Consider the following 13,294-nt stretch of genomic DNA (forward strand, 5'->3'; position numbering starts at 1 on the left):
GCTCCGACTCGTCGAGTGTATGAACAAACTTGGCGAGTTGGGCTGTTTTGTGAAGGGACTCGGCAAGTCCCCCAGTGGACTTGGCTAGTCCACTGTCCAGACAACATATTTTTTATTTTTAAAGCATTTTCAAGCAAGTAGCATCAAGTATAAATGAAAACAAGCCTAGGCTCTGATACCGCTGATGGGTTTTGAGCATTCTAACACTCCTAAGGTGTACATGAAACCCTAAATACCTTTCATCTATGTTTTCTCTATTCTACATGCAAAATTTCATTTTCCAAGGTATTACCCTAACTAGCATAAAAAAAACTTTGATACTTGGGTAATAAAACAAGGTAGATAACATACCTTTTGTTGTAGCTTGTTGCTTGGAGCTTCAAGAGCCTAGCACCAATAATGTGAATGCCTCAAGTGGAATCACAAATCACCACTAACACTTGGAAACTTGGAAGAGGACTCTTTAGCTCACAAAAATCGGCCACACTCTTACAAAGACTTTAGGTGCCAATTTCATTAACCAAAGGGTTTCTTATATAGTGTGGCTACATTAGGGTTACACCATGCAAACCCTAATGTGCATGTCTTTCCACATTCCTCGTGCTCCATGGGTTTTAACCTCCATGGAGTATCCATGGGTCACCACATGGGTTTAGCCCAACTTAAGGAATCATGGATCATTAGCCCACTTTATAAGAATGAATGATTTACACAATCAATCCCTATATATTTAATTAGTCTCCTTTGATCACAAAATTAATTCCAAATTAATTCTTGATCAATACTAGTTAAATAATATGATTTCATATTAATATATTAGAACTTATAATATATTAATAAATCATAATTATCCTCTTCTCAAAAATCCAAATTGTTCCGGTGAAGTGCAACCCAAATGGACCATGCTAAATCGGGTCAAGTACATACCAAATATAGTTATAGACTTAGACACTTTATCCAACACTCTTTAATCTAGACTTGGGTTTCTCTCTTATTAGGGTTTGTTCACAATCGTTCTTATTCTATCTTCTTCTACAAGTTCTTGTTTTAGACTACGTGTGAGTAGAATAGGTGAGAGTTGTAGTGAGAATTGATGTATTGACCGATTTGAGAGAATTGTAGTGAGGTTTTTGTGTAAGTTCTGAAAACCAACTAGTTCTTGATTAATAAGAACTGCTGATGTTGTGATATTTTGTATTTCTGTTAGTTTCTGATTTGTTTAGAGTAGACCTACTCGTGGGGGACTTGAGTCTGCTCAATTTTGGTAATTTGAAGGTCATTATTTATTCAACTATACTTTCGTGCAAGAAAGATAGGTGGAATTTCCAGTTGGAGCCGACCAAAGAGTATTCACATTCTTCCACAAGACAATTTATATGGTTCTATTGTGGTTATAGATGTTTCCACAAAGTGGAAATAGTCTTGGACACGTGTCATAGGAATTAGATGTGTAGAGAACGAAGCATTTATATTTGTATGGTTGGACTAGATTTCCTTATAGTAGGGTATTAGCTAGGTTGAATTAATCTACCAAATCCAAGAAAATTTTGTTTATCGGAGAAAACTGTAACACAATTGCATTTTTGGCTTTTTTCTACAGCAGCAAAAAAAAATAAAGGTTAACTAGGTTGGATAGGTGCAAAATTGAACTTTAACTCTGTCTTTTTTGTAATAATTGTGTAGCTTCTTATTAGGTTTTAATACATGTTGATTTGTTATTTAAAAACTTCTTTCAAATTTTAGTAGTACTCTTGGCTAAGTGGTTATAATCAAAGTTAATTAGTTCATTTTATGATAAACTGAAGTATGTGCAATTGTAACATCTTGATATTGAGGTCTTTCCATCTTAACCCTAAGTATGAGAATTAATTGCATTTTGGGCCGTTAGTGACATTTTCATAATTTTTGGAAGTGGGGTGCGTACGCTGGGCGTACGTGGTCAGGGTGCAAACCCTAATTTTTAAAGTTTGGACCATATTTAAACATCCTTAACCCCCAAGTCTTCTTCCTTTCATTAGCCTCCAAGCCCATTTTGACCCCCCTTGCAACCCCTAATCCATTTGAGAGCATTAGTGTGTTTTTGTGATTTTGAAGTAGCAAGAAAGAAGAGAAGGTCATCTTGGAGAAGTGGAACTCTTTGGATCCAAAATAACAACATCATTTGACACCATTTGAAGGTAAAAAGCTCTAAACTTGATGAAGCATTGATTAGATCTTGTTTATCCATGAAATTGTGTTATTTTGGTCCCATAAGCTTGGTATTATGAGTATGGATGACTCTAGTCCATATAAGTTGTCCTTTCAAACATTTTGGAGCATTTAGAAGCATAAAATATAATCTTGATTGTTAGTTTCCTTCCATGCATGAGTTACAAGGTCTTAATAAGTTAAGTAGTTATGGTTTTTGTTATTGGGCACTTATTGGCCATGCAAGACCATAAAGTTGGAAACTTTATGGTCAAGGATGTTATTTTAGGGCTAGATCTGGAATATGGACAATAGAGCTTAAGGATTAAGCTCTTAATAAGAAAAGAAGGAACACATTACGTACGTTGGGCGTAACCCAGGTATGCTGGGCATACGAGGTCAACTCCTTGCATTTTAGTCAAGCTTCGTGTACACCATGCGTACCAGCTGAGTACGTTAGACGTACTCAGCTCTGTTAACCAAGTTTGACTTTTTGACCTTGACCAGGATTTGACCATGTTTGACCTAAGGGTATTTTGAGTTGTAGTTGATATTGGTCACTATTTGATAAATAAGTGACGGGTAGAGCTGAGATTCGAAGCAGAGACGTATTAAACTATTTGTTCAGACTGAGAGGTGAGTTTTTCTCATTGTACTTGTGGGTCGAAGGCACCAATGCCGACCTACTAGGTTATGTATCATGGTATATAGGATGATGTTTGCAAGTTATATGATATATTAGTAGATGTGTATGATTACCTATATTTTTTGGATATGTGTTTATGTTTATTTGTTGTATATGTTAACATATTGTGGATGGGTTGAGACGGTCTTGCTTTGTGATGAAGGCCAAGATACCCGATGTAATGCCCGTATTTCTAGGCTAGGCATTAATATTGACATGATAGTCTAGGTTAACCTTTGTGACTCATTTTGAAGAAATGAAAAGGAATTATGTGAATATTATGTGTTTTATGTGTTTTATGCTTAATTATTAGGGTTTAATTAATTAAGAATAAAAATGAGCGTCAAAAATTAAATTTTAGATAAAGCCGATATCTATTAAGAAACTTGTAGTGGGCGTGACAAGGATTACAGATATATAAAGAATGCCGAAATCCGAGTTATAACGAAGAAGTTATGATCTGTCGAAGTTTCGCGACAAAATCGACACGGTGCCGAATGTCGTAAAAAGTGAGTTTTTGATAAACTACTTTTTGGCCTTAGTGATCTAAACAAAACTCGTAGTGTTCGTTAAACCGAGAGTAGGTATAAAAACAACGCCCAAATCTGACTTCGTATGAGGAAGTTATGATTTTTCGAAGTTTCAGCTTAGCAGTAGACAGCTAAAAACTCGAATTTTAGATCGATTGATTTTTAGCCGACACGACCTAAATGAGAATCGAAGGTCTCGTCATTAGTAGCACAATGGTAAAAAAGTCTGACGAAAATGGACGTCGGATGAAGAAGTTATGAATTTTTAACGGATTTCCTGTCCCGGTCTGTTAAAAATAATAATATAAAAATTAAAGCCAAAATTAGCCGACGAGGTCTAAACGAAAGTTGTAGAGCGTAATTTTACCTACGCGTGCATATAAAGAACGTCAAAAACGGAGCTCGTATGCGAAAGTTATGGATTTTAGAAGTTTTGGCGCGAAAACCGAAAAATTTCGCATAGGTGGCTTCGGCCACGTCACCTTCGCTTAGAGCATGCCACGTGTCCAAAATTTGGATGAGTCATCCGAGCTGCTGAGTCATCCGAAGGGGTCCACTAGGAATCCGACGCGTGTCCGGAATGTTGTTGAGTCATCCGACGCGTGCCCCCTTTTTCCTTGTGTCCGAACCCTCGCAGAAGCCACGAGCTTCCCTCCTCGGATCCAGACTTCGGTCCAATCAGAGGCTGCCAGCAGCCCCCTCGCATGCGCAGCCACGTGCAAGCCTATGTCCTGCGAGCTTCGGATCTTCGCCACCTGGAGGCTTCTCAGCCGTCCGATCAGAAGCTCCTCCCTATAAACAGAAGGCTGCGAGCCTTCCCGGGTAACTTTGGAAATTTGCCACCTTTCACCCTAAATTTCATATTTCTTTCATTCTAACTTCCCCCAAAGCCCCGGTATCAATTATAACCCCTGGAATACGCCACGAAGTGCCCGTGAAGCCCGGAAAATTTATCTTTTCGGTTTCGAAGCCCGACCCTTTGCAGAGCCCGATTTCTCAATAAAACTCTCGGTTTTATTAGAAACGATCGTTTTAGGAAACAAATTGTTGCACGATTTTCATTAAATCAAGCGAGTGTGTAGTTACTTTCACCTTACACATAGATATGAAGTATTTTACATAAAATACGTGCTGTGTGAATATTTATTGTTTGTTTATTTGAGTTGGATGTTAAAGGTGTGATTTATACATGTTTTTAAATAATTTAAACTGTATATGTATTTTTATCTACAAAAATGTTGGGTAAAACATGGGTAGATGAAATAATGGGTGTGTGATGAAAGGTGAGTTGGATAAAGGAGATGATCAGCAATATTGATCATAAGTTGAGGGTGAGTGGTGAAATATGAGAAAAGCCCTTACCCAAACGGTGATCCCCGTCATTCCACAGAGTATGGATGACAACCATGGACTATTCTAGATGGTCTGTGGAACACTAGCAGGCTTGCAACCTGTAGGTGGGTGAACTATATGTTCATAAGGTGTACTCTAAAAACCCATTGACATGTATGACAGGGGTGAATACTGTCAATACTACTGTCGATAAATAAGAGCTATGGACTTAGTGCCTATTGTATAAACCTAGGTGACGATGTGACTTCGTGCCTATTCCTTAGGATGAATCCTTAGGAAGGAGTGATAGTTGAATCTTAGGGTAAACCCTTAAGAAATTAATAAGATAATGGGGTTGGGGAAATTTGGTTGACTGATTGATGTTTAAACATAATAAATTTATGTATTGTGGGTTGAAAACTCTATATGCTCACCAGGCTTCCAAGCCTGACCCACTCAGCTTTTTATATTACAGGTAGTGGACCCCGAGCATAGTCGGATGATGATGATGAGTGATTTATGGATTATAGGCCAGTAGTTATGAATAACTGTTGTAAGGCTTATAATGTCTTGTTTATGCTTTTGATCTGTATCGGAACATGACATCCCGAGGTTTTGATATAAAAGGAAATTATATATTTCTTAAAGAAAGGTTTTGACAAACTTTTATCATGTTTTGTTTTTGGGGACCAATTCTGCAACATCTTTTAAAAAGATTCTCTGACTTTATTTTAAAAAGCATAAATTAAATCGGTCTTTTCTGGCCGAGAAATTAGGGGATGTCACAACTGCGGCGGTCCGGATAGGTTGTAGGCCCTGCGAGGCGGTCCAGTCAGGCCGAAGGCCCAGAGAGCGGTCCAGATAGGTTGTAGGCCCTGTGAAGTAGTCCAGTTAGGATGAAGACTCATATTTGCATTTTGTTGTTTGTTATGTTGTGTGGTGGTACTTTGAGGAAATTCACTAAGCTTTTGCTTACGGTTTCAGTTTATTGTTTCAGATACTTTAGAGGATCATAGGAAAGCGAAGGCATGAGCGTGCATATCTTCCTATTTTTATGATATTGAATCTTGGGATATTCTGATTATGATTATACTTTTGAAACAAAGGTTTTGTAAACACTTTATGTTTAGTGGATTGTTTTTGAAAAATTTAAATTTCTAAGATTTTTGGGATGTAACGGTGCATTAACTGTACCATAAATATATAACTTGTCAACTTATTTCAAAAAATTTGAAATAATGAATCTCATATTAGGAAGCGGGTTGGAGATCGCTCTACCACTTTGTAATGGAAGAATATTTGGATTGGTGATTATCCTTTAAAAGATAGGTTCCAGAGATAAAGAATGTTGTTGATGATGGTGTATATTCATAGTTGGAATAAGAATTAGCCTAGAGTACGTAGTAGGGGGAGACGTCTAGTTAATGCCGCAAAAGCCCTTAAGTTTGCAACAAATTGTCGATTTTACGCAAAGTTGATTTTTATGTTCATTTATGCCTCACATTTGCAAACTTTTATTCATATTTGCCATATACCCGGTTTCTAGGTGACTTTGATGCTTATGTGTCGGTGACAGCTTATGTGGCGGCCATGTCAACAAGTACTGTTTTCTTGCAAAATAAAAAAATCTGATGAACGAAAGCAGCACAATGAGGATCGATCTCACAACGTATGATATTTTAACGCAGATGCCTTACCGCCATTACTGAAAACAAGACATCTACTACTAGGCTGAAAACATTTTTGCTTTTCTAAGTCCTAATTTCGTAAATATTATCTTTATTACTTAAGAGTTTATATGTTTTATTAGTGTTACTATTATTATTATTATTATTATTATTATTATAATTATTATTATTACTATTACTGTTATTATTATTATTATTATTATTATTATTACTTTTACTACGTTTTTATTGTTGGATTAATGTCTAAGTCCATAACTATAATTGGTAAGACTTGACCCGACCCGGCATGGTCCATTTGGGTTGCATGGCATCATGCATTTGGATAGACTATAATGAGAGAAATAACACTTAAGGTTGGTTAATATATTATAAGTTCTAATATATTAATAAGGTTATTTAATTAGTATTGATCAAGAATTAATTTGGAATTAATTAAGTGATCAAAAGGAGACTAATTAAATATATGGGTTGATTGTGTAAATCATTCATTCTTATATATGTGGGCTTGTGATCCAAGATTCCTTATGTTGGACTAAGTCCATGGGGTGACCCATGGATACTCCATGGAGGTTAAAATCCATGGAGCATAAGGAATGGGTAAAGTTATGAGTTACATGGTGTAACCCTAATAGCCACCATATAAAAGAATCCCATGGCTCAAGAAATCGTGCACTAATGTGTGAGTGTGAGGGCTAGACGATTTCAAGGAGTGTTCAAGTTTCTCTCAAGTTATTCCAAGTGTATTTTGTGTTGTGTGAACCATTTGAGGTGTCACACTTGGGGCACTAGGCACTCAAGCTTCATGAAGACATTCTACATCAAAGAGGTATGTATTCTATCTTGTTATATTTATTATTTTGTATGCTAGATTAGGATAATACCTTGGATGTTCATAATTGTATGTATAATAGAGAAAACATAGATCCAAGGAATTTAGGGTTGCATGTACACTTAGGAGTGTTAGAATGCTCATAACCCAACAGTGGTATCAGAGCCTAGGCTTGTTTTCTTGTTATACTTGCAAAATTAGCTGAAAAAATCGAGTTGGATGCATATATTCGATTGTTTTGGCTGGAATTGGACTAGGAACATTACCCTAAGATGTTTTTGGACTTATAAACTTGTTTTTGATGTGGTAATGTTCATGCTAATCCAATTTCTAAGATAATTGTCATAATTTCAAGATTTGTATTACTTTGTATGTTCATGCTAATTTCTTGAAGATTGATGATTTGAATTATCTTGTTCTTATGAGGTTCTTAGATTAATAGAAAAGTTGTGTGAAATAGTTGTTTTTAATCCATTTTAATCTAAGAGTTGATTCCAAAGTGTGTTTTTGTAACTTGTCCTCAAGTTATATGAAAAGTCACATTTAAGAATCATAAAACTCATAAAAGTTGGCAAAGGTTACAAAATGAAGAGTCTAGTTCTAATTAAATGGTTTTATGACTCAATAACTTGTCCTCAAGTTATGGAGGTTCAAGAGTCTCTTCATTAAATTAAAAAAAAAGTGTAACCTTAATTAGTTCCATAAGTTACAATAAAAAAAGTTATTTTTTTTATTAATTAGTTTAAAGTAGTTTTAATTAAAACTACTTTAAACTCATAAGTTATGGAATTAATTATTTTTGAATAGTTTCAAAACTTGCCCTCAAGTTTTGGAATTTGAAAAGTTTTCACTTATGAATACTTTAATTCCAAGTTAGCCCTTAGAATTTTAAAAGTTAAAATTCAACCCTTATACTTTATAATATTATAAGTTAATAATATTTATATATAAGTATAAGAGTAAAGTCAGTCTTACCGTTAGTAGGCCTCATTCACGAAGCCGGTCTATAAGGGGGGTATAAGGTTACTGCCTATAAAATGGCAGTTTAATGGGTGTCCACTCTCACCCACCGCTTCCTTGACTGGTGGAGGGTCGTTAGCCGAACGGGTAGGACAAGGACTATAATTCTCCTTTCATTAAAAAGTATTAATGATAAATACTAAGTAACTAAACTCTTATTAATACCCAATCTTAGTTACTTAGGAAAATGTGAATTTGGTGCTAACCCATGAAATTACACTTTGCACTTTGCTTAAGTCGTTAGTGGAGCATGTGTGGTTAACCGGCACACTAATCTGGACTTAACAAGGTAGGCAAAGGGTAACTTAATATTTATCATAGTATCGGTGGAGCTCGTGTGGTTAACCGGCACATCGATTGAGGGGTAAATATTAAGGGTACCAAGTATATTTGCATGGTTACTTCACACCTTGTTTTGTGATCCTCGGCATCCCAGTCACAAAACCTGAAGGGCACACTCGAGATTGAAACATGTCATTGAAAAGTTCAATGAATCTCAAAAGATCTAGGAGTTTCAAATCCAATTAAAAACCTAATTACATTATTTCGTTTTTCATGGTGGAAATTGGTAAATCGTCATTTACCTACCTTCAACTATTTTATAACTCGGATTACGGCATCCCTCTTCCAGTTATAAATAGGTTGTTGGATCCTAGCCTTAATATTTCATATTGGGTGTTATATTAAGGACTTTAGATCAACTATCTTGAATATCTCCCAAAAGATGTCTAGTTCAGACATCTATGATCTTCCCAAATCTCTTGGAACTTTACTTCCTCCACCTCCTCCAATTATTCTCCCTAACCCACAAGTTCAAGGTCACTCAAGCCCTAATGGCAAGCAAGGTCTATGTGTGATCACATCTTAGAGATGAAGTCACATATTGACAAGCTGGGAGAGTTGGGTGTCAAAGTCTTGAGAAAGTTGGATGTTCAATCACTTTCTAAGTCACATAGTGAGTTCCTTTGGGACTACTATGAAACAGACTATGACATGAACCTTAATGATCATATCTATTTGCTTGGTGCTGCTGAATCAGCAATGATTTGGAACGATAGTAAAGCAAATTTGATTAGAAGATCAACTTCCCAAAAACTTTATGGACAGTGACAATGGTGACACTGGAAATCCAGAAAAAACATTCTCTTCCCAATGGAAAGGGATTGGCCATAGTCAACCCGGTTGACCAAATGGTAAGGAGAAAGGCTAAGTCTGAGATAGTCCCATTACCAAAGGGTCCATATGTTTATTTTGCCAAAGGAAGGGCGTTGATTGCAAAGCTGCCAAGTTTACCTAAGGATGTTAAAGTCAATAAGTCTGACTCTACTTCAGGTAGAGCCCATTATCTAACTCTGTTAAGTTTCTATTCTAAGATCCTCATTACATGATGTGACTGGGTCACATGTTGATGTTTTAAGAATCAAAGAATAGAGAGAAAGATTAAAGGAAGTATATGCTGATTCTGATCGCGTAGGTGGATTTCGATCGCATCAGAATTTTGAAGTTGTTACTTAGGAGTTATGATATATTGCTTAGGAATAGATAACAACAAGTTTTTCCGTATGCATTTGCACTATAAGGATAAGTTTTTCCCGCAAAGTTTTGAAATAAAATAAAGGTTTTAATTTTATATTTATTTTAAATATCCTTACAAGTGGCATTTGTGAAAAATGGTTGTTTATATGATTCCATTGATAACAATATTTGAAAAAAAAATGGACTTGATTCTTTCGTTTGTGGTAGTGTCATAATTTACCAAATAAGGAAAGATTCTCATTCCCAAGGCTTCAGTTGGATTGAAACTTGGAATCATGCAAGTTGAATAGTATGATGAATGAGAACTTTCAAGCATTGGAAAATTAAGACTTGTTCACATGGATGTGTGAGTCAAGTTAAGGACTAAAGGGATCGAGTACACATTCTTGTGCACTGGTCAAGTCCACCACAAAGCTCGTTAAGACTATTCGTCATGATTTACTAAATTTTAGTAAATATGGTTATACTTACAAGTTTAAGTATAATTCTGAAACATTGAAAAAGTCTCAATGTATGGCAGAACGAATGGGAAGAATCAAATTAGGCAGACAGATAAAAGTTTCTCAAATCTGAAAAGATGGGAGAGTACTTTAGTATCATGTTTATGATCATCTTAATGATTAAGATACCAAATCACAATTGGTCCTCTAAAGTCATCTTAGTGCATTCTTATGACTAAGAAGAGGAGTCATGAATTGTTGAAATGGTTAAATCAAAAAGATGAGTCATACTTCGTTCCAAAACAATTCTTAGAGTCATACTCCAAGATTGTAACTTGAGTGACATATCTTAAAGAGGGTTTGTTAACACTAGTCAAATGTAAGATTAAAAGGTTATCTACTCTTGTACATTTAAAATTGGTAAGTTGTGATGTTTTGGATAAAACAGAGACCAACTTAGGCCAATTGTGTAAAGTGTTAGTCTTGATAAAGAATCCGCACTATCTCTTGAATATTTGACAAGGGAGTCTTATATGTCAAGAGGACAGTGGGAGTCTTAAAGCTCTTGAAAGGTTCAAGACTTAATCAAGAATAAAACCTAAAGTCCTTCACTAGCACACGACTTGAGGTTTATAACCTATCGTGTTGAAATTTTTGTGCCTATTCAAGTTCGCTTTGCATAGGAGTTCTGAGAGTTCTTAATTGGTTGCACAACTACTTGGAAGCAATGGCAGGCACCTGAGCTGCCAAATGGCAAGAATTTAAGATTGCACAAGTTTAATCAATATGAGTTTGGATTTGTCACTAACCTTGTCTTGTGATTATGGTTTTGACAAATTCACATGGATAAGAACACATACACTATTAAATCTAAGTGTCATAAGGTTTCTCTCCGATTCATGAAAATGATGGTGAGGAAACACTTTCACTAAGTAGATTTTAGCTAGATAGCAATTGTGATATTTGCATTCTCAAAGTCGTTAGTGGAGCGTGTGTGGTTTACCGGCACACTAACATGGACTTGTGAGAAGTGGCAAAGGTCTAAACAATTGAGACTATGATTACGGCATCCCTTTTCATAGTTCTAAAATTGTTTAGACACACATGTGAGCTATCTAAGAGAGGTGTATGATTTTGATAAAGTTTTATCAAAACAATCTAGTATCAGAAATCTGAACTTTGGTAAGAAAGTCAGCTGATTTCTGAGTACATGTCAAAGCTAGTGGGAGCATAAGTGTTATGCTAATAATCATCATGTTAGTGGGAGCATGATAATTATGACAAAGGTTGCAAGTTAGCAATGTTAATTATAGAAAACAAAAGTTTCAATTCGTGAGGTTGCAGGGGTTGAAAAAGTTGTTTTGCTATAATTAAGGGAGAGGAAATTATACTTCATTTCAATTCTAAAAGCTTAGATTGAGATTTTAATCATATTTAATCAAGGATATATATATATGAATTTCATGTTGGAATGGCTCAACATAAGGAAATTCTATATATGGGTCCATTATTTGCGTTCTAAAATTCGATTATGATTACGACATCCCTTTTCATAATCTGAATTTTTGAGAACTTGGCAAATTGAAATGGAAATATTATAGCAAAAGACTGGTTTAGTCTTTATGTGATACATCATGAATCGTGTCTCAAATGCTTCCGATATAGGATCGATTACATGTGCTATATTCATCCCTTCTAAAATTTTCCAAATACCTGGGGCATTATGAAGGGAAAAGGTCTAGAATTGGATATGACTAAAAATGATTAAGCAATTGTCGAGGACAATCTAAGGTTTACCAAAGATTGGTTGCTCAAGGACAGTTGGAAGTATAATGTTAATTCTGGAAGGACCATATTGACATAATCTGTAAGGAGGTAACTCTTGTTCAGAATTGATAGTCAAAATGGAATATGGAAATGTTTCAAAGTTAGAAATTATTCAATCTGTGTAAGATTAGGAAACTTAATGAAAGAAGGATGTTTCCAAGGAGCTGATCTCCTTTGGAATGCTCTGTAATGATTGTTGTCAAGTCTTTCTGACTTTGTGCATAATCATTAAGAGGATCAATGCATATAAGTTTAGAATCTAACAGATTTCAGTAAATGGCATGAATTTGGAATTCTTGCATTTGCAGTAAGGATTTGGGACTGTGAAAAGAGGATCATTGGAGTGATGTTCAATTGATCTATTTTACAAAGTAAAGATCATAGATAAACATAGTATGCATACTTGGTGTATGGCATGACTAGTGTTTAGAAAACATAGTGTACATGCTTGGAGCATGGGACAACTAGTGTTTTTAATTCAAGTATAAAGTTGATAAAACCGAAACAATGAATAATGAGTAATCAGTATGGTGATAAATAAAAGTGTTTATTTATATTCATAGGGTTTAATACCATATTTGATTCATTTATTCTTGTGTTTCACTTTGCATGTTTTGACTTCCAGAATAACTAAGTCGCTCTTCCTGAATGATTAAGTTATTCAAACCATCCACAGTCGGTCATATGTTGGAAGTAGATATGAATCAAGACTGTCATGGGTTGGTTTGTAGAGGTCCAAGTTGGTGGACAAAGTGGTGCTACAACACTCATGAGTGCTCATAAGTTCTGAGTATTGGATTCAACCCGCGCTCATTTGAATCACTTCATGGATTTTATCACGAGTGATCATGAGACGATAATATCTTATATTCTTCAAACCTAGAGATATGAGTTGTTACTATGAGTTGGTTATACATTGATTGCACGAAACGCATTGGTAACTCGATGTTATAAAACGTGCCTTTGTGTATGATTCAACAAGTAGTAGAACAAGCCATATGAGTCGAAGTTTATCCATTCCTTTTACCTTCGGGATAAAAGCGATATCTGTGGGCCCCTCGATGATTTAAAGATGATACATGTGAGTGCTTGGCCAAGCCAGGACTGATTTGATTTGTTCAATCAGTCAGTCATCATGAATCGGAAATCGGGAAACAACAAATGGACAGAGAGAATGATTGATAATCCATGTCTCAGTCCATATGATATCTAGAATGGAG

The sequence above is a fragment of the Lactuca virosa genome, chromosome 2 (genome assembly GCF_052849685.1).
Source record: "Lactuca virosa cultivar CGN04683 chromosome 2, Lactuca_virosa_CGN04683_v6, whole genome shotgun sequence".
Taxonomy (NCBI): Eukaryota; Viridiplantae; Streptophyta; class Magnoliopsida; order Asterales; family Asteraceae; genus Lactuca; species Lactuca virosa.